This window comes from Triturus cristatus, chromosome 7, assembly GCF_964204655.1.
Source record: "Triturus cristatus chromosome 7, aTriCri1.1, whole genome shotgun sequence".
In the NCBI taxonomy this organism is placed as follows: Eukaryota; Metazoa; Chordata; class Amphibia; order Caudata; family Salamandridae; genus Triturus; species Triturus cristatus.
Window position 1 is genome coordinate 1581667087 of NC_140590.1, and position 26621 is coordinate 1581693707.

General features: G+C 44.4%; 1 long non-coding RNA gene across 1 annotated transcript in view; it reads left to right on the top strand.

The window, feature by feature from the left end:
• Positions 1-17161, top strand: part of LOC146812425 (uncharacterized) — a 65957-nt gene extending 48796 nt beyond the window's left edge. The window contains exons 3-4 of the long non-coding RNA XR_014966859.1: positions 15581-15952; positions 16728-17161. This is a non-coding gene — a long non-coding RNA (uncharacterized LOC146812425). The remainder of the gene's footprint in view (positions 1-15580; positions 15953-16727) is intronic.
• Positions 17162-26621: the final 9460 nt, after the last annotated feature.

Below are 26621 nucleotides of genomic sequence, written 5' to 3' on the forward strand. Positions count from 1 at the left end.
GGAAGACAGCGTATGTTTTTTTTCTAAAAATGGCATCAACAAATGGTTTGCTGTTCTAAGATCATCACCTTCCCCACTTTCAGGAACAAGAGTTATACAGTTTTTTCCCCACAATGTTTTTAGATCTCGCCTGACCCAGCGCATGCGCTGGTCTGGCGAGACTTTTTTGAGAGGGCTCCAAAAAGTGCTACCATGCCAGCCTAGAGCTACAGTGCATGTGCGCGGGCGCGCGTGCCGCTCTTTTCCACGATTACTTTCACTTTTACGGCCGCTTTGATGTTTGATCGCGATCACTTTCACGGCCGCTTGGCATAGCCAATAGCTCTCGCTTTTGGGACCTTATAAGTATTTAGTTATGTAACTGTTGCATGGCTAAACACTTATAAGGTCCCAAAGGCGAGACCTATTGGCTATGCCAATGCTTGTTCATTTTTCTAACTGGTAGCCCATTTTTTATGGTTTCAATCTACTTGCAGTTTGTGGAGAAAAGAAGTATCAAAACCATGGGTGTATCCAAGAAGCCATATATTTCTAAAAAGTAGACAAAATTACAAATTCATCAAGGGGTCATTTGTTTAGATTGTTCTTGGTTTTCCCAATGATGAAAAATAATTAGGAGCAAAATAGCAATTGGTGACAGTGGTTTCATATGTCATTTTTTGTCCCTGTAGCCGATATACAAAAATAACATACTGTTACGTCTGCCAGACTCTTCCGGTAGCAGGGACATATAGTGTTTGATGAGTGTCCAAAAACACGCAATACCCAGAGCCAACACCTGAGCTGCATCTTCTAACAATATTTCATTGTGTTACCGACCATACACTAATTCATATAGTAAAAGCTAATGAATGAAAAATAATAAATATGAAAGAAACCCATGTATTTTCAAAATGTGCACAAGATACTGAGTTTTGCAATAGTAGATATGTATACATCTCTGAATAAGGGGTTGCCCGTTCTATCATGTTATTCAGAGGGTATTTTGCAAAATGTGTTATTTGTGGCAAACTGACTTACAATTGAAAGTCAAAAATGGAGGGAAATCCATTCAATAAAAACACATTTTTCATTATTCTGCCAGAGTGTAGAAGTGTAAAACTGCAATTCGACCTGTCAAAATAAACCTTTTTGACAGGTGAAAACCTCCCTTTTAAATATTAATGCATCACCCTTATGTAGGCCTTGTAGCCCACAAGGCAGGGTTCATGGTATTTAAAAGAAGGATATGAGAAATGTAACGCTAACATGTCCTTGCAGTGTGGCAGGCCTAGTTGTCCTACATAGAAAACCAGAGTACATAGTAAAATCCTAATGATGTCTCTTGGGAATCGGACCAGCTTGAATAATAATTAAACAATAATTTTTATATTTAAATCCAAACCAATGGTGAAGTTAGGTTCTCCAGCTTCATCCACTGGCGTAACGAAAATTGAGGGGGCCTCCCTGCAAGGATCGTGACGGGGCCCCCTCTGAGCTCAATCAAGAGCTCTCTGGCAAGAGTGCTGTGCTGAGGGGGCCCCCTGAAGCTTGGGCACCCCCCGCACTGCGGGGGCTGCGGGGGCCTGTGTTACGCCCCTGGCTTCATCCAGCCAGTAATTAGCCTTTAATAGATGTGAAGTGCTTCCCAGGAGCAAACAAGACCTGAATGGGCAGAGGTGACTCCTCTGAAAATGCAAGTTGAGGGCTGTGTATATATCCTGGTGAGTCTATTGGAAACTACTTGATAGGCTGTATAACAGCCCTCGGCTCATACAGCAAATGAGAGAGTGAATACACAGCAACATATTTTCTATTTCTTGTGTTCAAACATAATGCATATCATATAGGTATTCCTGCAAGTGAATAACATCTGTGCAGTAATCGTGAAGGGGGGGTGATACAATGCAAAAGCATATGAAAAACATATGAAAATGTAAAAGCTTGTTTTGAGTGATCCCAACTAAATGTACATATGGCAAACAGTCAACACAAAGTTTTGCCCATTCGTATGTGACACAAATCAGGCATTAAGGTATGATCACAACTGCTGCTAGAGCTTGCGGTGCCATAGAAGTGGGCACTTTTGCAGATGTATAGGTAATTCTTTAGGGGGCATTGGGGTAGAAGCAATGTCCCTCCACTATTGTTGAAGGGAGAATGTAGGGTGGGACATCCCCGGGCAATCAGAGGTTACTAGGCTCCAATGGTAACAACTGAGCATTAAGTACTCCTTTTTATCACAAGGTAGCATGGCAGAGGCATCTAAGGCATATTCAGTGAGATGTCATGTGTTACAAACTCAAAATTTGCAAAGCGCGCAATAACACGTTATAAAGCAATGTCCAGCCAGTGTTTCTACTTTTAAAAACAAAAAGTACCTTAATTCACATACCACTAGATTCCACGCATAAATTTACAAATGGACCCAATAAAAACCAGATCTCACTAGAACCTTCTCAAATAGTGATCAGTAGAGGATAATTTCTCAGCAGTAAACAATTTAAACCACCTTAATATAGTGATTGTTATGGCGTTCATAATGTGAAATCCCTTCCTCTTGTAGTTGTTAAACAGTTCAAAATATGATATCATTTCTATTGTATTTGTCAAGAGTTCACAACATAAACCTCCTCCCCACTGGATTTGTCACAAGATTACACCATGCAGAGCCCCTTCCAACAGTGGCAACTGGCAGATAACTGGGGTGGTGGGGGGGGGGGACAAAAAATAAAAATAAAAAAACACATTTCCACGGCTGCCATCTCTCCTCAGCTTCGGTCCCTTCTCACTGCCGGCTTCTCCTCAGCTTCAGTCCCAGAAGCACACAGCCTCTCCTAAGCCAATCAAAATGCTGCAATGCAGCGCTATGATTGGTCTGAGAGCCGTGGTTTGGTGGGACTGGGAGCCTATGCGTGTTACTCACCATTACAACCTGGTGGGGAGTATGCAAAGTAAACATGACTTTTTGGCAAGTCGGACGGCCAAACCATCATGCACACTTAATGTGCCCACCACTCCACCCCCTGTGATCCCGGTCCTGCCCGCTCTAACCCAGCCCCGTAGCGGAAAATAAAATGATAATAACAAGGTTATTATTTTATTTTTCCTGCACTGAGAGCAGTGGGGCGACGCTCCTCCGCCTTCCAGCTATATTTGACAAAGCGTATGCATTTGCAATTTCTCTATCATTCATGAGCAATTGAACTGCTTGACAGATAGGCACAGCAGAATCAAATGCCTGTATAGTAGAAGATCGACAAGGGACAGTGTGACTTTTTAAAATTATTTGTATGTGATTATCAGGACCTAAAAAGTGAAATTATTTGTGTCTGCAGTTCCTGAGTATCCCTGCTGCATCAATGTGACTGCAATATCTAATGTCTGGGTGAATTACACTTATCTACTGACAGGTTGTTGCCATTGCCTGCTGGTGAAAGTGACAGCTGGAGATCAATTGCACTTCCTCTTAGTCTACTACTTTCAAATTTGTCATAGATAAGAAGCCATAAAAATCTAAACGAGACATCTTGATAGTCTGCTTTATGAATCTGTCGCTATATAACATTCAGAAAGTCTTATTAAAACTCCATTTACCAAAGTTACAGTGCAGCTACTAAACTGTGCGCCAAGAAGCTGATCCTAGCTGAAACAAGGAGAAGGGAAATCATAGGCTTGTTTCAGTCTTTATCCATATCAAGAAAAGTAATTTTCAACAAATATAATTCTTTACATGATGAAAGTGTTGTTTTCAAAGATGAGGAAACAGCCGCCCAATACAAAGAAACCAAAAAAGAACCCTCCCCTTCCTTTGATGACTTATGTCACTGCTACACACATGGAATGCCCATTTGCCATAGTGCAACGGTAACATTCATGAATGACAGTCACAATCCACCAATGTCTGATCAATGTAATGAACGACTCATAAAAATACAGTGGCTGACGGGAACTGAGCTCAAAACCCCTGTCAGTATAAGGATGCATGAACTCTTTGGAGAGGTAAAGCTGCTTCAGCCCAAACTGGGGGTGAACGCTTTGATTGGTTCTGCATTCCGTCCATCAATTGTGTGTCTTTTGCTTTCTCGTCCTAAGTGTGCCGGGTATGCCCAGATGTGGGTCCCGGGCTCACTGTGCCACTGGATTCAAGCTCTCCTGGCTGAAGAGAGGTGAAACCCCGAAACTGGTCCTAGGATGCTTGTTTCTGGTCCAGGGAGGACCTGGCTTGGCAGTTCGGGCTGTACTGTTCCCATGAGGCACAGGGCCAAGACTGATTTGCATATGGCCAGGTTTAAACTGGGGTGGCATGGTAAGCAAAAGAATGATGGATTTAACCTAGATCTCTTGACTGGGGGTGAATGCTTTGATTGGTTCTGCATTCCGTCCATCAATTGTGGGTCTTTTGCAAACTAAATAGACAGCTCATGTAAGAGGCGTGTGTGGAAGTGTTCTAGTAGCTGCAGGTATGGTATGGACAGGGGCCACAACAGAGTCAATTCCTGAGAGATATTCTGGAAGTAAATGGTCTAAATAGGTAATCATCTGGATGAGGGAGGTCAGGCCGGAGAAAGATCTGCAGGAGAAAGGTGTGATTGGTGAATGGTTTGACTCTGGGTGGTGTGGATGGAATTTTACCTGAAATGGTACAATCTGCATAGAAGTGGATTGACCGGGTAATTGTCTCGATAATAATTGCTCATAAATCTCTTCTAGATTGCCTAAAAGTTGGACATGTGACTCCTCTTCTAAACAAACCTACGGCAAACCTTAAAGGCTTTAACATCTTTGATCCTGTTGCTGGCCCGCTGTTCCTAGCCAAAATTCTCGGAAGCTGTGTGAACAATTGACTCTAACAGCTTTGCCATGACAACAATATTTATGGTGACTTTGAGTCTGGTTTATAACCGTCTGAACAAGAGAGACAGCCGTCTTGCAAATCAGTAATGCACTTAGTATCCTCGATAATAGTGACTCATACCCATTGATCTTGCTCAATCATTGGGCAGCTTTTGAGATCCTCATCCACACATTGAAAGATTGCATAGAATTGAAGGCAAAGTTCTCAAATGGATCACATTCTAACCAGCCAATTGCTTTCAACTGATCAAAATAAACAACTGATTGTATAACCTGGTCAACATATCACAAGATATTTCACAAGGTTCTGTTCATTCCCTTCTCTTTCCAACCTCTACTAGAGCCAGTCAGTGACATAATAAAAGAATGTGGCATTGCTTACCATCAATATGCTGATGTCACTCACACTATAGGCCAAATAGCCTCAAGATCTCTGTTGGCATCCATCAACTACGCAGCTCAGACTCTTTAATATTGGTTTTAAAAAAATGGTCCTCCAGATAATCTGTCTCTGGATGTGCCCCCAAAGCTGGGAGCCCCCTGCCCGGTGCCATATTCTATGCAATACCCCTGCTTACTAAACAAAAAAGATCTTTAATATCTTCTCAGGCACTGTTTCAGGCTCTCCTCTTTCTTACTACCTGACCTGTCTCTAGGTGAATGTCTGGTGTATACTACTGCTATGATTTCACATTGGACCTGTGGAATAAACATTTTCATTAGAGTAACTGTAATTTGATTCAGTCATGTTTTTCTGCTCATCTAATTAACGCCTAAAGAAAGCTCCTATCTGGTTTTATAAGCCTCTTTTTCACATCTTGGCTCCTGAGACGAGAAAGTGTTGGTTACCTTGCTCAGCCAAAATGTTTACATACTTGTTGCAATCTGAAGGTCATCTTCTTCCTTTCTCATGATCTAAATCTTTGGACATCTGTATGCTCTATTTGTTTGAACTTATCATGTGTGCCCTCCAGTCAACTAATTCAATGACTTCAGGAAATTAGCTTTTCTTTTGTTAGTAAACATTATCAGAATTTGGTTGGCGTGAGCAGATTCGTTTAAATAGCCCTATACACTTAATGTTGTTATGACTTAAGGCCTGATTTATATATTGGCGGAGAGGGTACTCTGGCAGCAATGAGCAGTAAAACATTATAATGCTCCTTCCACCAGGGGAGATGCCTCCAATGGCGATGGGAGCATTACTTTTTTTCTTTTAAAAAAGAAAACCTAGTTTGGGGATTTTCTTTTTGAAAAGAAGACTGTTTGCTACTGGGCTGCTTCCTTGCAACGTAGCCCTGCAGCAAACATTAAAATGTATTGTCAGGAACCGCTGCCACGTCAGTTCCTTTATAAATGACCGCTCATTTATAAAGCTCGTCCTCCGTCAGGCCAAGAGAGAATACTCTGTTCACTAGAATATAAATCAAGCCTTTAGTCTTTCAAGTCCCAACCAAGCACAGGAGTACACTTTTAAGGCCTCAAGGATCCCACGAAAGGTACTTAGAGACTCACAGGGTGTCAGACAGAGGCCATCTGCAGGGTCCAGTCCAGGTCCAGTTGCCACTGGCCAGCTGGGTACATCTAGGAAAAGGCCTCCTGTAGTTTGTTGTTTCCCTGTAGCAATATAAGAGGTCAGTAAACTGAACCTTGTAGTCTACTTCTTTGTCCTGGGTTTAAGATGGAGACGGTCCAGTCCTTCAGGGCTCCTCCCATGTCACAGACAGCAGCTTCTGATCTTCATCAGGCCCAGAAAGCGCTTTGAAGAAGGTGCCTCGGAAAGCACATTTAGCCTGGCACTAATTAGTGGGTCGAGTGACCCTCCATAACCAATGGAATAAAAATTCCCATGCCCTGATCTATCTACATTTCCAGTAGTTTGTGATTGCCTTGCTGCAAATAGGCCCAAAATTTAATGCATCACAGTGAAGATCATGGCGAAGGTCTTCGGCCACACTAAACTTGGGCTCTGAGGCTGGGGTTGTGAGTGAGGAGTGCAATATGGTAAATATAGTATCCTCCCACATCTAATTCTGAAATCCAGTATGAACCATGCACTGTACCCACAACAAAATCCACAGATAGATGTCTGGTAGGACAATAGCAGGGTCCTTCGGCAATCAAACAGGGGATCCACAAGAATTATCTTGGCATCATGTTCTCTCATTATTAAGTGCACCCCAAGTTCTACATGTGGCTTAACAGACCTGTCAACAGGATTTGACACTAAGCTGTCAAAAAGATACCCACAGCCCCCAACCTGTATATTATGTTGAGCTCAGAGGAGTCATCTTTGCTTATTCAGTTCAGTATATTTTTTGCTCCTGGGAGGCATTTCACACCTATTTCACCCAATTGAAGGCTGAGCACAGGGTGACAGCTGGCAGAGACTTGTTCTAATTAGCCTTCTGGCAGTTCAGACAGGTAAAGGATAAGTTTCAAATGTTACTTTTCCTTAATATTTATTAAAAATCCAACTTCACCATTGATTTTGATTTTTCATACATGTTAAAAATAAGTGGTTAATTGTTTGCCCAGTCCAATTCCTCACGTACAGTATTAGTATTTTAAACTTTTTTCTAAATAGGACATGTAGGCCTACCATAGTGAAAAAAGCTTTTCAGTTCTCATCACTGTAGGGACATTGTAACATTAATTTCCAACATGTCCCACTTTGAAATTCCATGTACTCTACCTTGCGTTCGCAGACAGAACGCGTTTGGAGCCACAACATAATTTTTCTGAAACTCGATCCCACTAAACGGCATGTTTCACCATTATTATTCGGATTGAGGCCATTGCCTTTCCGAGATAGTGTTCATATCGATAGGAGCTTATTTATAAGGCCCCTTTAAAGTTTCTAAACCAAAACGTGATCTCTCTGGTTCAAAACTGAGTGCCTGACCAGATTTGAGGGACTACTTTTACAATCTACTCTTCGTCCTGAAGATGGTCTGACTGACAAATCTGCCACAAAAGACTGAAACGTCGACAAATACATCTATTTCTTCAGCATTGGTTGCTTTTTAAGAATTGTTGTCTGTTGTTTTCAGATTCCTTTCCTTCACTATGATTTAGAATAGATGTTGACGCCTATGATCTGAAGGTTTTATAATTTGTATGTCCTCTATCATGGTATTTAGTTGTATCCTAATGTACCCTTTCTAATTTTGTTCATATTAAATTGTTTACTATTGAAAAGTAGACATACCCTTTTTTTGATAACTATCTATTGGTGAATACTCATGCTTTAAATAGCTACACTGATGCTTTGATTGTTCAATAGTCAGCCACCAGTTGGGGCTAGACCAATAAGTGATTATCTTGAATAGATTTGACGGAGAGTATCCAATGAAATCCCTTGAAGGTACCTTTACCTTCTACTAGTTGTTTTGTCCAAGCCTCCAAGGGTAGATTGGGTTCCCCACTTTCTTGTTATTGTGAGCTGCAAGGCCTACATTGGAGGTGGCTTATTAATATTTAAACAGGAGTTTCTACCTGTCATGTTAACAGGTCACACTGCAGGTTTGCACTGCAAAATTCAGGCTAGACAGGGTAGGTCTGAAACCATGTTTGCGCTGCCACTATAGTAAATGGCACAATAGGTGCTGCAGTCTACAAATGGAATTTAACTTCCAGGCCCTGGGTTCCCTTTTTACACTATATACTAGGAAGTTACAGAAAGTTAAATATGCCAGTTAGGAATATGCCAATTTAACCATGGTTAAAGGCAGTAGCGGCTCCTGGAGGGAGTACTGTGGGGCGGTGGGGTGGGGGAGGGGCAGGGTGGGGGGGGTGTAAACTTCGGCATACGGGCGAACAGAGGTAAGTACATAAATAAATAAATAAAACGAATTTCATTGCGTGCGCTGAAACGCCAAATGGCGATGCAGCGTGCGCAATGAAATCCGTTTTATTTATTTATTTACATTAATCCGGTCGGCCGTGAGCCGGAGTTTACTACCCCCCACCCTGCCCCACCACACTGCCCTGCAGCACTCCCTCCAGGAGCCGCTACTGGTTAAAGGGAGAGCACAGGCACTTTGCAACTGGTTAGCAGGGGTAAAGTGCACAGAGTTCTAGAGCCAGGAAAAGTTAGGGTCCAGCAAAATGTGAAAAATCTGGGGTGACCACACAGAGCTGGCAGGTGGCCACTAGTTTGTCTACTTGCTGATCAATGTTGTGAAACCTGACCTTTTGACATATTCACATCTTCATTGCAATCTCTTGTTACCCAGTATAAGCTAAGTTCGGTATATGTGGTACCAGAAAAGTGGGAATGATGATGTAAATATTTGAGCAATAGCCCTTCTTCTGTGACTGTGGTAGTGCTTCCCATACATTATGAGGTGCATGTGGTGCATGTGCCGTGTTCTTGGGTTCATTTGTATAATATGATTGCACTAGCAGGACATCGCCATGTGCTTCCTTGTGTTACTCCTTTTGCAATAGTGATACATTAATTATCAAAGGTAGCCCTCACCATCTGATTTAGGGCCTGACGACAGGGTCTCAAGTCACCATCCACGATGTATACATGTTCCTCTTTCTCTATGACTCGTGCTTCCTCTTTCTTGGTTGCTTTTCAAGGATAATGTGATAAGTGATAAGTAATTAGCAGGATTGCTTAGACCTGGTCAATTCAGCAATTCAGGTGAAAGTTGTAGCTGTAATATGCACTTTTTTTTGGGTGTTGGTGGTTTAAATGCAGACCCTGGAAAAGTGGCACCAATGGTTTATGATCTGTGCATACACAGAATTGATTGGAATTAATGGGAAAGTGAAAATGACAACAGCCCCACAATATAGCTGTAGCTTCTTTTTCAATGTGACAGTAGTGTTGATCAGTCTTGGTAAGGGCCCAGCTAGCAGATACGATTGTCAATTCTCTTGCCTTTGTTGAAGGACTTCACCTAAGCCAGTGAGGCTACTGTCGACGGGATTTGAGTAGGACTGGGTGTGTTGAAGACTTTCATGGTCGTGTTTGGCAAAAGTGCATTTTTTGTGTTTTGTAGTGCATCTCCTGTTCCTCTGTGTCCAGTTGGTGTCACACTTCAGTAGGGGCCAGATGCATCAAGCTATTTTGCGATCGCAAATAGTGTGAATCACTAAAAATGGGCAATTGCAAAATAGCAATAAGCAATGCATCAACAAAATTTCAGATTTTCCCAGGTATTCGCAATTTTTTGCGATTACCTATTTTGCGATTTCCAAAACTGTGAATCCTTATTTGCGAATCACAATTGCGGAGTCGCAAAGCTATACATGAAGAATCGCAAATTGCGAATAAATAAGGAATCACAATTTTGCATTCGCTAAATACTACCAAATCAAACTAGGTGGTAACCAGGTGAAAATAATCAAATCAGGTGGGAAACATTTGGGAAAGTATTTAAACAGGCCCAGAAGGCCTCAGAATGTTTCACAATGGCAGCACTCTACATGAATGAATGAATGAAAATGATTTTGTATTGCGCAACTTAGCCCACTGGGCGTCAAGGCGCCTAACCAGATAAAAACTGACTTAAAATAAAAAGAGCTTACTGGTAGGCCTTTATAAAATACCAAGTTTTGAGAGCTTTCCTGAAAAGGGCAAGGGAGGATTGCGACCTAATCTCCAAAGGGAGATTATTCCAGAGAAGAGGTGCAGCAATAGAAAAAGCTCTATTCCCCCATCTGACCTTCTTAGCACGAGGAACTGCCAACAGAAAAGAATCTGAGGACCGGAGAGGCCTACTGGGAATGTAACGGGTCAGCAAGGATCCCAGAGCATCTGTGGGGCCAGCCTGCAGGGCTCTAAAAGTGAGACAAAGAAGTTTAAAAGAGATCCTAAAAGTAATCGGAAGCCAGTGTAAGTTCTTCCTAGCTAGTGTCGCAGAAGCGTCCTTAGGAAGAGACAAAACAAATCTAGCTGCTGCATTTTGCACCAGCTGGAGGCGCTGAATAAGATATTTGTTAGACTCTGCATATAGTGCATTACAGTAATCTAACCTAGAGCCTACAAGGGCGATCACTGTCTGTTTACGTGCCTGTGGGGACAAATAATGCAGGATTCTTTTCAAAGTATTAATGACTCCCCAACAGGTAGACACGGTCCTATTAACCTGGAGCTTCATGGAAAGTGAGGAATCAAAAATAACACCAAGATTCCTAGCTGCCGGAGAGGGAGTGGGGCAGGTTCCCAAAGAAGAAGGCCACCACTCACTAGACCAAATGTCCCGGTCCTTGCCAAAGACCAGGACCTCTGTTTTATCGGCATTGAGTTTTAATGAATTCAGAATCATCCACTCAGCTACCATCTGCATGCATGACCTAAAGGCAGATGCCGATTCCCCAATCGAATGGGCTAAAGACACCATAATTTGCGTGTCGTCGGCATAGGACACTACCTCCATCCCCTGTGATCTCACTAATCTAGCAAGGGGGGCCACATAGATATTAAAAAGGGTCGGACTTAATGCCGAACCCTGTGGCACCCCACACTGCAAAGATTTAACAGGGGACAGGAACTCTCCGAGCATGACTCGTTGCTCTCTAGAATGTAAAAAAGAGTCAAGGAGACTTAGAGCCGGTCCTGCCACCCCAGCCTCCCTCAACCGAGATGTTAAGGTAGAGGGAGACAGGGTATCGAACGCTGCCGTCAGATCAAGCAAGACTAAAATCGTCGTCTGACCAAGGTCAACCTTACGACGAATGTTGTCAACCACCATAGTCAAGGCAGATTCAGTACTATGGAATTTCCTGAAACCGTGCTGAGAGCTGTCCAAAAACTCAGAGGAGTCAAGAAAGGTGGATAGATGCAGGTTTAGATGAACTTCCAGCATCTTTGCAGGAGCAGGTAACAAGGAGATGGGTCTAAAATTCTTTAACACTCCGGGATCAAGGGAAGATTTTTTGAGAAGAGGCTTCACTATGGCCTTTTTCCAGACCGAGGGAAAAATACCCTGGGTCAAAGCCCCATTCATAATTTCCAACAGTGGGGGTAAACGAGTATCCTTGCATTCCTTTAAAACTTTCAAAGGACAGGGATCTAAAGGAGAGGCGGACTTAGTCCTGTCTAGCAAAAGATTCAACCCCTCAAGTGTAAGCAAAGGGAAATGAGTGAAAAAATTATTAGAATTTTTTCTCCAGGATTCAGAGGCTTTGATATTCCGAAGCGAGGACTCATCCAACAACTTCCTCTGGTTTTCTAAAGCCAGATGAATGTCCGAAATCTTCTTATAGAAGAATTCGGAGATGTTAGTACACAGCTCCTGAGAGGCCACAACTGGGTCGGGTATCTGAAGAGAGCATAAAGAGTCCACGATCTTAAAAAGCTCATTAGATGGAGGAAGAGAGGTCGTCAAACTGGAGAAATACTCTTGCTTCCCTTTAATAACTCTCAATTTATACTCACGTAACGACAGTTTATGGTCCTCTCTGTTGGACGGATCCCAAGACTTGCGCCATTTTCTCTCCTTAGTTCTGCAGATTTGTCTTAGGAGTCTTAAAGGCTCCGTAAACCAAGGAGCAGAGGGTTTCCGACGGGCCCTATACCGCAAGGTGACAGGGGCTAAAGCGTCGACCGCAATGGTAATGAGAGTAGCAAGCTCTTTAGCCGCCCCTTCCGCATCTCGCGAGGCAGAGGTTTCGAAGACTCGCAAGAAAGGAGAAAGGGCTTGGTCAGTGATGTTCCTATATCCTCTTTTCAGGACTCTATTACTAGAGGGAGCTTTACGGGGCTCCTCCATAGCAGGTGTAAGTCCAAAGGGAACTGCCAGATGGTCCGACCAGACCAAAGGCATGGGAGAACCAACGGAGAGTCTGGAATCATTGGAGAAAACTCCGTCCAAAATGTGACCAGCCCGATGTGTAGGACTTTTTACCAGCTGAGTGAGCTTACAAGCTTCCAGCGAGTCAATCAGCTGAGAGGTATCCTTAGAACCCACATCGTCCAGATGGAAATTAAAATCGCCCATAATGGTCATGTGAGATTTACCGAAGTAGGGCTCCAAGATTCGCAATACCTCGGGGCAAAAACTGGCTCTGGGACCAGGTGGTCGATAAACCAAAATACCGGTGAAGGAGGCTGTGGAAGAAAAAGATATGCAAAAATACAAAGCCTCAAAAGCATCCGAGGGCGCAGACAGGATTTTTATAGAGCACAGAAATGAAGCTCTGCAGATAATAGCCAGGCCTCCCCCTCTCCGCCCCAGTCTATCCTGTCTATATAAGGTGAAGCCCTCAGGTATCGCCAGTACCAGATCATGCCCAGAGGAGGCAGATGCCCAGGTTTCCGTCACGAACACCCAGTCTGGTTGCCTGTCGTTCACGAACTCGTGGAACGCTATGTTATTCTTGATAAGTGATCTAGCATTTATCAAATAGCCACTTCTAGGTTGAATGACACTCGGTAATGAAGTGAAGGTCCCCTACCAGAAAGATAGGAAGGACGGATCTCCACCCCACACGAACGGCAGGTAGAGGACCGACGACGATCCTCCGGGGACCAGCAACCATGACACGATAGAGGCAATGGTCTCAAAGCCAACAAATCATGCAGGGAGTAAACCCTCACTACCTGTTGAGGAAGTAGGTGGGTCTCAGAGTCCAGGCCGGCCGACAGCCCGTCCTCAGCGCGGACGGGCGCAGACGGGCTGAACTCTGGTGTAACTCCGGCGGAGGTCCGGCGATCCCGCTGCGCGGATCCGCTGCGCGTCGTCGCGACCATCTTAAGTAGCGACCTAGCGTCCTTGTGACAGCTAGAGCGTTAGCCTCCAAAATGGCGCCGCCAGGCGTCCCGGAGTACCCCCAATATGGCCGGCAAGCAATCTAAATCCCCGGGAGTGGACCCGTTAAGCACGGTGATCAACAGTTTTAATGTGCAAGTGAGGGGTGCAGCCTAAGAACAAGGTAAAACCGGCAAATAAAACTAACACAAATACAAAACGGGATAATCTTTAAAAATGCACCAGCAGCAATACAAATACCACCTGATTACAAGCGCAGCGCGGGCTAAACGCTATCCAGGTGAGAAGGCACAGTACCTGAATTGCTCCCCTTAAGTAGCGACCTAGCGTCCTTGTGACAGCTAGAGCGTTAGCCTCCAAAATGGCGCCGCCAGGCATCCCGGAGTACCCCCAATATGGCCGGCAAGCGATCTAAATCCCCGGGAGTGGACCCGTTAAGCACGGTGATCAACAGTTTTAATGTGCAAGTGAGGGGCGCAGCCTAAGAACAAGGTAAAACCGGCAAATAAAACTAACACAAATACAAAACGGGATAATCTTTAAAAACGCACCAGCAGCAATACAAATACCACCTGATTACAAGCGCAGCGCGAGCTAAACGCTATCCAGGTGAGAAGGCACAGTACCTGAATTGCTCCCCTTAAGTAGCGTCCTAGCGTCCTTGTGACAGCTAGAGCGTTAGCCTCCAAAATGGCGCCGCCAGGCGTCCCGGAGTACCCCCAATATGGCCGGCAAGCGATCTAAATCCCCGGGAGTGGACCCGTTAAGCACGGTGATCAACAGTTTTAATGTTCAAGTGAGGGGCGCAGCCTAAGAACAAGGTAAAACCGGCAAATAAAACTAACACAAATACAAAACGGGATAATCTTTAAAAACGCACCAGCAGCAATACAAATACCACCTGATTACAAGCGCAGCGCGAGCTAAACGCTATCCAGGTGAGAAGGCACAGTACCTGAATTGCTCCCCTTAAGTAGCGACCTAGCGTCCTTGTGACAGCTAGAGCGTTAGCCTCCAAAATGGCGCCGCCAGGCGTCCCGGAGTACCCCCAATATGGCCGGCAAGCAATCTAAATCCCCGGGAGTGGACCCGTTAAGCACGGTGATCAACAGTTTTAATGTGCAAGTGAGGGGCGCAGCCTAAGAACAAGGTAAAACCGGCAAATAAAACTAACACAAATACAAAACGGGATAATCTTTATAAACGCACCAGCAGCAATACAAATACCACCTGATTACAAGCGCAGCGCGAGCTAAACGCTATCCAGGTGAGGAGGCGAGGAGGATGAAGCTAAGAGCAGCAGCACAGAGGAGAAGGAGGATACAGGAGCTCATTTTCAGAGTGCTCTTTACTCTGTTAGAGCAGACAGAGGAGGAAATCTATGAGAAGTATAGATTAAATGCAGCAATGATACATGATCTGATTGCAGAATTAGACCCACCACTCCAGCGTCAATCTCGCAGGACACATGTCATCCCCACCCATGTGCAGGTCCTGTGTTCCCTGCACCTCCAAGCATCTGGTAGCTTCCAGGGGGTAATAGCTACAGCTGGTGGTGTTTCCCAAAGTTCACTATTGCGTTTCTTCAACGCGTTCCTGGACGCTATGTTGCTGAGGATGTACCAACATATCAGATTCCCAACTTGCCCACAGGAATTGCTTGAAACTAAAATGGACTTTACCAGATAGCCAACATCCTCTATGTAATTGGTTGCATAGATGGGACACATGTAGCCAGTGAATGAGTATATCTTCAGGAATAGGAAGTCATATCATTCACTGAACATACAAGTAATATGCAATGCGAAGTACATCATCACGAACATAGTGGCAAGATACCCAGGGACTATGCATGATTCCTATATCTTTAGGCACAGCGGCATACATACACGTCTTTTTGATGGTGAATTTGGAGAAGGATTCCTGCTTGGGCAAGCACATGTCACTCTCTTATGCAGATTTTAATCTTCCTGTGAAACATAGCAGGGACTAATATATTGGCTGTTTCTCCATAGGTGACAGCGCATATGCTGTGTGCCCATTCATCTTGACACCATACCTGAATCCAAGCACACCAAGTGAACACCGGTTCAATGCAGCACACAGGACAACGCGCAATGTGATTGAGAGGACCTTTGGACTGCTGGAAAGTCGATTTTGCTGCACACATACAACAGGCAGTGCTTTGCAGTACAGGCCAGACATCTGCTGTAAAATAGTTGCCACATGTGCCATGTTGCATAACATAGCAACTGCCAGAGGCGTACCACTTAAAATATCGGATAGTGACCCCGATGAGGACGAGGAGAACATACACCCACAACAAGAAGGAAGTGCAGCTGAAGGGAGACAGCGACATGCAGAAATTACCCAGATTTATTTAAAAGGTGGATATTTATCAAATCAAACACACTATTACTTTGCCAACTAGATTTATTTAACCCAACATAAACAGTAGTGTTATTGCACACTTGCGAAGCCTGAAAATAATGAAGTGTAGACATAATGTTATGTCATGGTACTTTTCATCAGTCCAGACAAATGTAGTTTCTGGTTGCTTCACCAAAAACGATTCCTGTGGACATGGCCACAATATTTCCTGCGTCCTTGCACTTCCATTACCCGTTCTGTGTGCTCAGACACATCCCTTTGTGAGCTCTCTGATCCTGGCGTATTATGTGTGCTGCGCCTCCTGCATTCCGATACTGGTGCCAAGCTACTACTGTGGCTGGAGGCATCCTCACTATCCCCCCATGACACTACTGGCAGCAACAGCATTGGTCTGCATCTGCTCTACATCATTTGTGACTTGGATCAGTCCCCTGGCAACATCTCCGCAGCAATGGCTCATTTCCAACTGCATGCCTATTGCACGTCGGGATAGTTGTGCAGTTGTAGTACTAAGCCGGTTGATGGCCCTAGTGTATCCATCCAAGCGTTCAAGAAATTGGTGGTGTCTTTTGCGATGGGACACCTGATAATTTTCAAAACTTTGCATAGGTCCCTGAGTGCTACAGTCATCTCACCAAATTGTTCATTGGTTTCCCTGCGACCATCCTGCACAGCTGTTGCTAGATGCTTGATACTGTCACTCATGTCCCCCATTTTGCATGCAAGACTGGAAAGGTTTGCCTGCATTGACCGCTTGTGTTTCACTTGCAGGCGCTGTACCCTTAACATGGAACTCTCTAGACCATCGTAGGATGTGGAACTCTCGCCTTCAGCAGCTCTCAGCATTGTAGCTGCCCTGCTTCTCCTGAATCTCATGTTCCTACGTTGCAGCTGTACACGTAGTCTTGATGTGAGTGTATTCTCAGGCTGTGCTGTTGTAGGCTTAGGTTGTTCCTCATCCCCTGTTTCAAGTGCAGGCAATGGGGCCACTGTGATCTTGCTGTTTTTTGGAGCTGGTGTTGTGGGTGCTGGTGACACTGCTATGTCTTCTCCTGACTGAGACTCACTCTTTGGTGGTGCATGTCCATCACTGTCCTCTGACTCTTGTTCACGTGCATCTGTGATGTTGAACAGTGCATGATTAGTTAGCATATTTGGACATGTTTTCACTTTTCTACATTGTTTTGTTCAATAAAGTTATTTTGAAACACACTGTGTGTGGAGACTCACTTGCTTGTCACAATTGATTTTAACTGATCTGGTTTGCTACCCACCAGCCTTCCCTTGTGGTTTTGCTGACTGCAATTCCCATAATGCATGTGTGGTGTACAAGTAAAACATGGTCTGGAATACTATGTTCTGCACTAAGCCAGATCTGACTTACGCTGTTTGTTTGCTAACATAGAAATGTGGATGTAAATTGATATGCATCTTACCTTAGGGGGTACTGGGTGGTGCTGAGGAATCTATTGTGGTTTCTCCAACAACTGCCTCCGGCTACAGGGTGGACTCCACAAGGTCCTCCATGGCTGTGGGTGTTGTTTGGGTGGATGGGCTGCCTCCAGTTTTTTGGCTTCAGCAAGCCTTTTGCGCAAATCTGCTATCCTGCCCTGAGCAACTCCCACTGCGTTTATTTTTCTTTGCAGTACCAGCCACAATTTTCTTTTTTCATACTCTGGGACCTGCAGTGACTGTTTTCCAAACAATTTATCATGGCTCCTCACCACTTCTTCTATTAGTATCTCCAACTACTTTTCACTGAATTTCTTTTGCCTTTGTCTCTCCTTCTGTGGTGTTTCTGAAGCCATGCTGCTAACTGCACCAGTTTAAAAGTCTCAAACATCTCAAATTTGCAGTTCTCCAACAGTCTGCTTCCTCCTCCGCCTCACTCTCAGCACACAGGTAACAGCATGGGCGTGTTCACTTCCTGATTCTGACATCATTGTGCTGCATAGTATTATGGAAATCGCAATTTGCAAATCGCTAATAGCAGGTTTCTCAAACTTTGCGAGTTGGTATATCAGGATCGCAAATAGTGATTGCGAATATTACCGAATCGCAATTAATTAGCGATTTTTTTAAGGCATTCCGTTTTGCGATACGCAAATTGTGATTCGGTAAAATTCGCAATTGGGTACTCGCAAAATGCAATGTTTATGCATAGGCCCCCAAGTCTCTTGTTGGTTTTGTTACGGATGTCAGTCTCAATGAAACTTCCCAAGTATGTTAGCATAAACAAGAAGCAGCAGACCACAGAGTTCTCTTGAGGTGAAGATGCAGTTTTTGATGTTGGAGACCTTGACAGGATTACCATTTGCCGTTAATCAGTATCCATTTTCTGACTTTAGAAATTCACAATTGTTATGCTGTAGCATAAGTCAATTTTCGTGGATTCTAGACAGCACAGCGTTTAGGCAATCATGAAGTTGCTTGATGGTTGCAACATACACCAAAATTTGTTCAGTGAAATGTACAACTAGCATCCGAGAGGAAAGAGAGAATGTACACCATGGCGCAGCTTTAAATAAAGTGCTCACTGCTTCGTGCTAATTGCAACACAGATTCTGTTGTTTTTTTAAGGAAAGAACTGAGGAGCGAGACAAGTCCTCGTGCGCCTGTGCTGGCCGGGGCAAAGGCTATCGCTCGCCCTTGAGGCACACCCGAGGAAAGTGATGTCAGCATGATAGGAGTGGCCGGTAGAAGCGGCAAAGGTTAACTTTTAAATGGGGCGCTTATGCTGTGGCCCAGGCGTTTTTCAGCAGTGCGCCATTGAAATAAATGGTAAGGGGCAAGGCTGGCATACATCGATGAAGTGAAGTGGGTGGCAACAACTGAAGGATTCCCTTCATGTTTGTACTGCTGTTTAAGCCTCCTGATTGGATGTGGGAAGCTGGGGGAGTGGGCTGTGGAAGACTTCGTCTACGCAGCTCCGATTTCATTTTAGGGATAATCAGAATGCAGCAGGTGTGCTGTATTCTACATGTTCATGTTGGGTGTTTATTATCCAGGAGGGACACAGGCTCAAACTATGTACTGCATAGCATTACGGATTGTTGGCAGGCTGGGGTGTAAACACTTGTTTTTAGTAGGTGGCACTGCGGGCCTTACATGATGTGAAGAGAAAGCCTTTGGCAGCGACCTCGTGCTCAATTACTGTTTACAAACTGATTTAGTGAGCTTTTGAACGACTAGGAGATATCATAGTCGTGCGAGGTTGTGCATGTGTTTTCCTCAAAATACAGTCTGCATTATAAAATTGCCACTTTTGTAGAATAGATCCGATCGTAGCAGTCGTTGACTCCTCTTTCCATTAATGTTGCTCTGCTACAGATGCCAATGCAATTCTTGTCTAGAGCAATGTATGAGAACCCTACCACTGGACTGAGGCATAACTGTGGCGCTTAAAAGCCGCCGAGTCAATGCGCAGACAGATGTAAAACCAGCTTAGTGCAGACATGGCGTGAACGTGCATGTCCATTCTGTTAACCGCCGCGCCTGAACCATAGGACTCACTTGCTCATTACAGCTAATAAAGCGGATTTGCACACCACAAAAACTTAACTGTTGAACATATTTATTACAGAAGGAAATGGGATATTTTGAAATGTGTTTAACTCTTTCAAGTCTACAGATTCACATTTGCTTTATAAACTTTCTTGCTCTCAATTTTGCCTTAAATGCTCCATTTGCCCATTCTTTTTTCCCAAAAGTATTGCGACGTAGCACTTGTCCATGACTTTCACGCCCTACCACATTCAAATGTCACCAGCCGCCACTGACACTGTTGCCCACCATACTGTCCAGTATGTTCGTCTGCACTCCAAATGCAAGTGTGATCAGTTAAAGAGATTCTGCAGCTGACGAAGGTACTGCTATTTGTGTTGGTGCAAAGAAATTTGTTGTGATGAAATTCTGCAGATAGAAGATTCCTGTGGTGTGATCTTAGGGAGTGATGTGTTGCCATATGGAAACACTTTGGTATGGGTTATCATTAGTGTTGGAGTCAGGCTGAGAAATTGGCGGTCCTTCCATTATGAACACTGTGTTACCAGAATCTGCTCGAGTCAGTGGTCGAAGTGGAGGGGGGGATCAAAGCGGCACGATATGCCCATAGTTTTTTAATTTTAGAAAAACAGTTCCCCTACTTTGTGTGGAAAAAACAACCATCCCAGTACGGTTAATTCCAACGGTTGAACTGTTTCAGCTGAAGTGGGTGGAAGGGAGGGAGTTTTTCTTTTGCTGTGACACCGAGGGAGGCGCAGGCAGCTAAACAAGCCTTCTCACCTGGGTGCCTGCCGCCTAAAAGAAATGTCAATGTGCACAACTGGTCAATCTGCAACTGTAAAGGGTGCATGGAAACTGGTTTTGGCTTTAATGATGGGATCACTTGAAGCTTTCTGATGACACACCTTTATTCTTTTTGAGAGGTATTGTCAGAGAGCTTCCAGCTGGGCTAAGAACTGTGTGCTTTTAAAAGACAAAACAATTGCACTACATACAGTCTGGGTATTACTAACATTTATATTTTGGAAGCACTTTATCTTAATCCTTTTTTTGCACATTTTGTAGCTGCCTTTCTCATACTGTGTGTAATTCAAGTTTAAAATAATGACTTAAATGTTCACAGTGCTTTCTGTCACAGACTAGGACCTTGTAGTACTAAACATACACAAGTCACTATTCTCCACTGCACCAACCAGGATTCCATTCTGTGGCTCTCTGATGCAGTGCATTAACTAACGGAGGTTTCATAATGTACAATAGTGCATTTGCGACTGATTAACATACCTTGCATTTGATTTTCATTTAAGCTGTTTGCTATTTTATATATAGTTACTTGAAGGTGAAAGACCGAAAAAAGTTAAAGAAGTTATTTTTTTTAATCACTCATTTTACCACGCCCCCACGCTCACTCGCCACACCCCCATTGCACAGAGCATCACATTTCCATACTTTTTAAAATGCGCTTCGATCGCTGGCTGGAGTGACAATTTGTTTCTGTGGGACTAGTAGCTTGCATCATAGGTGGGATTTGCATTTAGTCTTTCCTGGCTCCTCTAGGAAAGATCTCTTTTGGACATGCTCCTCTTCTTCATCCATCTTGGATTCTTCACCCTGGAATTGTACCTGAACAATTTAAAGCTGTTTGACTGTCTTTCGTGAGGCAGATGCGTGTTATTTGGGCGGGGATATACATGTTGTTTACAAGAGACACATCTTATAGAAATTAATGGTTTTCCCATACATCAATCAATTTTTTCCATTTGCTGGAGAGGACGATTCGTTCACAAAGGAGTTGCGGTATTATCCACACACTTTGAAAGACCTACCAGTAGACAGTTCATCACGGTGTTCAGCTCACCGATTCAACTGGTTCAGTTTCAATGGGGTGGGTCGCTAGCAAAGACTCCATGTGTGAGGCTCACTCTTTTGATAGTGCCTGAGAATGACACAGAGTGAACATGTCGAAAAATTTCAAATGGCAGTCTTAACATATTTAGGGGTATATTTCATTTTTTTTATCCATCAGGTTGCACAACCTGGCTAGGCACCTGAGGCTTGCATGGAATTCATCAATGGGGTCTTGTTTGGCCTGTCTCAAAATGAAACCATCATAAAAAGAAGAGTTAGATTGTTTTCTGAACTGTCTGTTCAGTGCCAGCAATGGAGAATCATAGCCAACAACTTGACCCAGTTGACAAGTGTGAAGAATAGTTTGTGCCCTTCATTGCCTGCCCAATGTAGTGAGATGGAATGTTTTCTGGTTGAATCTGTGTTTTTTTTTGCCAACAGATAGTTTTCCAGACTGGCGACTCATATCCTCCTCCTTGCGATACAGTATAAATCATAACAAAAGCCATTATGGCTGTTCCCTTGTGCTGTAGCATGATCGGCACGGTATGGCAAAGCAAGATGCAGTTTGGGGCTGTAAGCTACATGCAGTGCAATCTCCTGTGTCTGAGCATCACCTGTTGACACTGGTGAGATTATATGTGGGGCGTGTTCCCTTGAATCCCCATGAGCCCAGGTGCACAGTGATAGCCAGAAGAGATTGCACAAGACAGCCTACCCACAGCCATTTAGACGTTTAGTATGTCTCCTTAGTGGTGAGAGGCCAAACCACATGTGGACCTTCCTTCTCCTCTTGGGTACTCTAGTAGGCTGAAGACCCTGGAGCCTGGAGCCTGGAGTGCAAAGGTAAACAATCAAAGCAGTAGAAAACCCAGCCATAGATGACACAATAAGAGTTGTCTTGTCTTCATAGGTCAGCAGACCTCGCAACACAGGCATTACCAAAAGGTGGACAGGGCACGGAACTAGACCTTGGCCTGTATCTGAGCAGTACCACACATGCACACAGCGCTGCCAACGTAACAGGAGACGGGATCAGCAGGACATGACCGCAAACCCTTCTGGTGTGCCAATAGGACACCCGTTTACTACAGCGGAACCAGATAAGAAGTTAGATAGGAAAAGCAAATCCAGGACGCACTTCGGACCACACCAAAACACAAGCGGCATCTCCAGAAGATAGAGACTGGGCCAGAAGCTCTTCTAGATGAGCGCCTCCACAGATAGCAGAGTGGGGATGGGGAGTGAACCTGCTTCGTGGCCCGTGTTAGTTGTCGGATCTGTGGAAATGTGGGTCGTGGTGGCGATGGTGCTCACAATGCTAGACATTTCTCTCAGTGATGGTAGCAGGGAAAAGGTGCCCAAGGCACGTGCAGCTCCAGTATATTGGACCTGTGGCGTCATTTAAATGTTGCTACGCAGCACATCAACTCTAAGTGTCACGCCTCGCTTCTGTTACTGACCGTGACCCAAACACAACTGTCCAGATTGAAGGTCAGACGACCAGTTAGTGGGGTATTTAACACTAATTTCAGTGTAGAACCCACCGGTAGCCGACATTTTTGCTTCACTTTGACGATTGGAGTTTGAGGTTCGGTTTTCAATTGTAAATACAGATCTTGCAAGTGCCAGAGCCCACAATGCTCTGGGCATGTGGTTCTAGTTGGGTCTGTAGTGTCTTGATTTTATGCGCACTAGGACCCTTGCGGTTGTGGGCGAACTCTAAACAGGAGTTAAGCAATCTGCTGTGAGGTGTTAAGGAGTGGTTATAAAAGTTACGATGCAATGTGTACAGTGTGTGATTGTATGCTGAGGAATAAAGATGTCTGTTGCAGAACTCCGTGTGTGGTATGTTTATTTGCATGCTCTTGGGCTGAGGAAAACGCTACAACTGGTGACGAGTAGGATATATGTGCCCCTAAGAAACAAGGCTGCTCTCCTTGAGAGTTTGCTACGGCACAGCAAATGGCTCAGCAAACGGCTCATGCGTGTCACGTGTGCCCTGAATCGATCCAAAGTAGTATGCAAGTGGCGCAGGTGAAGTCAAAGCCCCACTCCAACTCATACGCAACCATTGAAGAAGTTGTAAGCCCTGCGTAGAAGCACATTCGAAAATCCCATCAGAACCCACTGGAAAGGCTGAAAGAAGAAAGACTGTGTCGTGCCATAACATAGAGCCATCATCCATACAAAGTAAACACTACAGGCAGTGACGGCCAGGTATGAAAAAGAAGCTTTTGTTTTTTTTCTTTTCTCTGGGTTGTAATTCTGTTCCACAGGCCAAAGGAATTAATTGAACACATTTGCAGTTTCACTCGCTAAGTAAAACTTTCACCTATCACTACTTTAAAATACTCTCATCCCACTGTTTTAAAAATACTGGGACAGTAACCACCAGCCCATACTTTTGAGCAAAAAAACTCTCTTGCCATATTCACTTTCTGCAATTCCTGACCACATTACGCCTCACCACTTTCACAGATAACCAGCCATCATGGGATGCTGAAGGCACCGCAGGCTACCCCCACAATGTCTGCCACTAACAGCCCCGCCCTGGCAGTAGGCTGGCATAGATGGTGGAAGTGGGTGCTTCCAGCCATCACAGTGGTTGGCGGCCATACTAGAAAAATCTTGGGCCCTGTGTAATGGTGAGCCACATGCAAGTAAACTAACTTTCTTCCTCTTCTGTTGCTGTGTGCCGTATGCAAATAGATGCTGCCAGCTCTCCTCTCCAGGTGCCACCTGCCATGGAGAAAATCCTGATGCTTCAATCTGCACTCTAGAATTTCCTTTCATAGCACAATACAATTACAAGGAACATGGATTGTAGGATTGTACCGATAGGGCAATAACACTGTATGAAACTATACACAAGCATTGCAACATTAAACCCAACACCCTGGGGCCAATTCTCATTTTACAAATTAAGCATTGAGATGAAGCTAGAGGCTCTCTCCTATTGGAAGTCTGATTGGAGGGACATTAGCTGCGGCAGTTCATGGTTACATCTGGAGAGGTGCTTGAATGGTACTTCAAAGTGCTCCAAAATGTGGAGTCTGGATCTCCAGGAATCCTCTTCTGTTTCTTACTGGACAGACAACCAGAGGTTTCAATAAAGACAAAGTGGACTAGCGAAGCAAGCAAAGACAGACGAGGCACTACTGCTGCCAGAGCTTGAAACAGTGCGGGTAAGAGCTACACAGTGGCCGCTGCACCTGGCGTCACCAAGAGCCATGTGGCAGCCACCAACTTTGGCATTCCTGAGAGCTGGGTGGTGTCGATGCAGGGTCACCATGAACTGCACAGCAGTCACAGTGCGGTACTCTCCTGTGAGCAGTACCGGGAGATAGAACAACAACCACAGGTGCCTGGTTGGATGGTAGACCTGGAAAACTTTGGATTGGCATAAAAGATTATTAATGATCCCATCATTTGGTGTTTGGTGCCCTACACTTTAACTAAATTACAATAAAGGCCTGATTTAGAGTTTGGCGGACAAGCTACTCCTCCACAAACATAGCAGAGTACCTCTCTGACAGACTGTCGGTCTGTCACCTACTTAGAGTCAAATGGACGATCATGTTTCCCTTGTCGCCCCTGTTGACTCCACCAGCAGCAACCCTATACGGTTGCCCAATGGAGTTTGCAGCATTGGTGTAGATGCATCAGACCGTCTGACCTTCTTAGATCGGACGGTCTGGCGTACTTTTTTTCAGTAGGAAACCGCAGGGAAAGCCAGGCAGTGCTGAACAGAAACTAACCTCAAATGACCCTCACACCTTAGGAGAAATCTCCCAGGATGCCAGGATCATTCGTTTTTTGTTTTTCCAAAAACAACACCCGCCTTGGGTGTTTGTTTTTTAAAAACAAAATGGAACATGGCAGCTGCTTACCAACATTTTAGTGCCTTCAGGAAGGCTGCCATGGCAGCAGCTCCTCTGGAGGCACAGAGATCTCTGAGGGGAGTTGGATCTCTCTAAAGTTGGCTGGTGGCACCCGCCACACCCTAAATGAGACTCAAAGTCCTTACTGGTAACCACTGTACATCCTCGCTCTTGTGGTGTTGATTCCTCCCTCTATCTCAGATCTTCATCAATCTCCCTCAATCAATCACTGAAAACCCACTCTCACACCATTCCCTATTTACTCTCCATTAATCTTTTGTAAGGAGAATGGAGTTGGCATTGCATTTTGGGTATTCAAAGCATGTTATTTCAACTTTAGAACCTGTGTGAGGCTCCCAACAGCAGAGTATTGCACATGACAAATATCTGCTCAAACTCGACTGAACTGTGACTTCTTCGCATTCAACTTCCAAAGTTTTTTTTCCATAAAATATGCATCTGATGGAATGCGAGTCAGCAAAATATCAGCACCAGCCACATGCCAATCTTCTAGATTTCTATTAGGATGCCAAGTTTCCAGTCTCAGAGGAAGCTGCTGCCAGGAAATGGGTAAACTGTCAGGAGGGATGTAACCTAAAGCATGATTGCCTGCCTGCTTGGTTCCACTAATGCTGCACTCTCTTGAAAGTCCTGTCAGTATAATTCTAAGCAGCCACTTTAGCATGAGCAGCCACTGACCAAAGAAGTACTCAGACATCCCTTTATCAGTTTAAACAATCATTGGCAAAGCAATCAGGGCTGGCATCGGTTGCCAGCATCAGTTGCCAGTTGCACTATGAGAATCCTTGTTAGTGTCAGGGGCTCTGGCAAGGACTGGTGGCAGGACAGATAAAATAAAGGAAATTTCGAAACAGAACTGCCCAATATCACACAGAGAGTCAGCAGTCAAAAGGGATCAATTGGGTAAGCTCTGCACAAGTTGACAACAAAGTAAAGTTCAGAAAGGACAAACATTCAAGAGGCGATTCGGCATTCAGAGTTACTAACACCCAGGAGGTACAAGACATCTATATAACACCATTAACAGTAAAAGGAATGCATGGAAAATCCTTCCGGAGCTCCACACGGTAAGACTGAAGCTCAGTAAGTTCCTCTACCACATTTGCTGTTACAGATACAGACTGCAAATACCAAAATATAGGATATATATGTAAAGGCAGGGACTGTGTAGCTGATACCTTTGAAGATTTTATAAAAGTAGCATAAAGATAGTACTCACAGTGGACAAGAAACACCACCTAGGTGGTGAGCTGTGCCCACAAATCCTGGTGATCACACAGGAAAACGCAAGGTGCTAACAGCAAGGGTATATAGCAACAATAGACAAGGAGCTGCAGACGGATGGTGCTTAACAGGGAAGAAGGGAATACAAAGTGAACACTTAGCAGAAAGGAGGTAACAAACCACA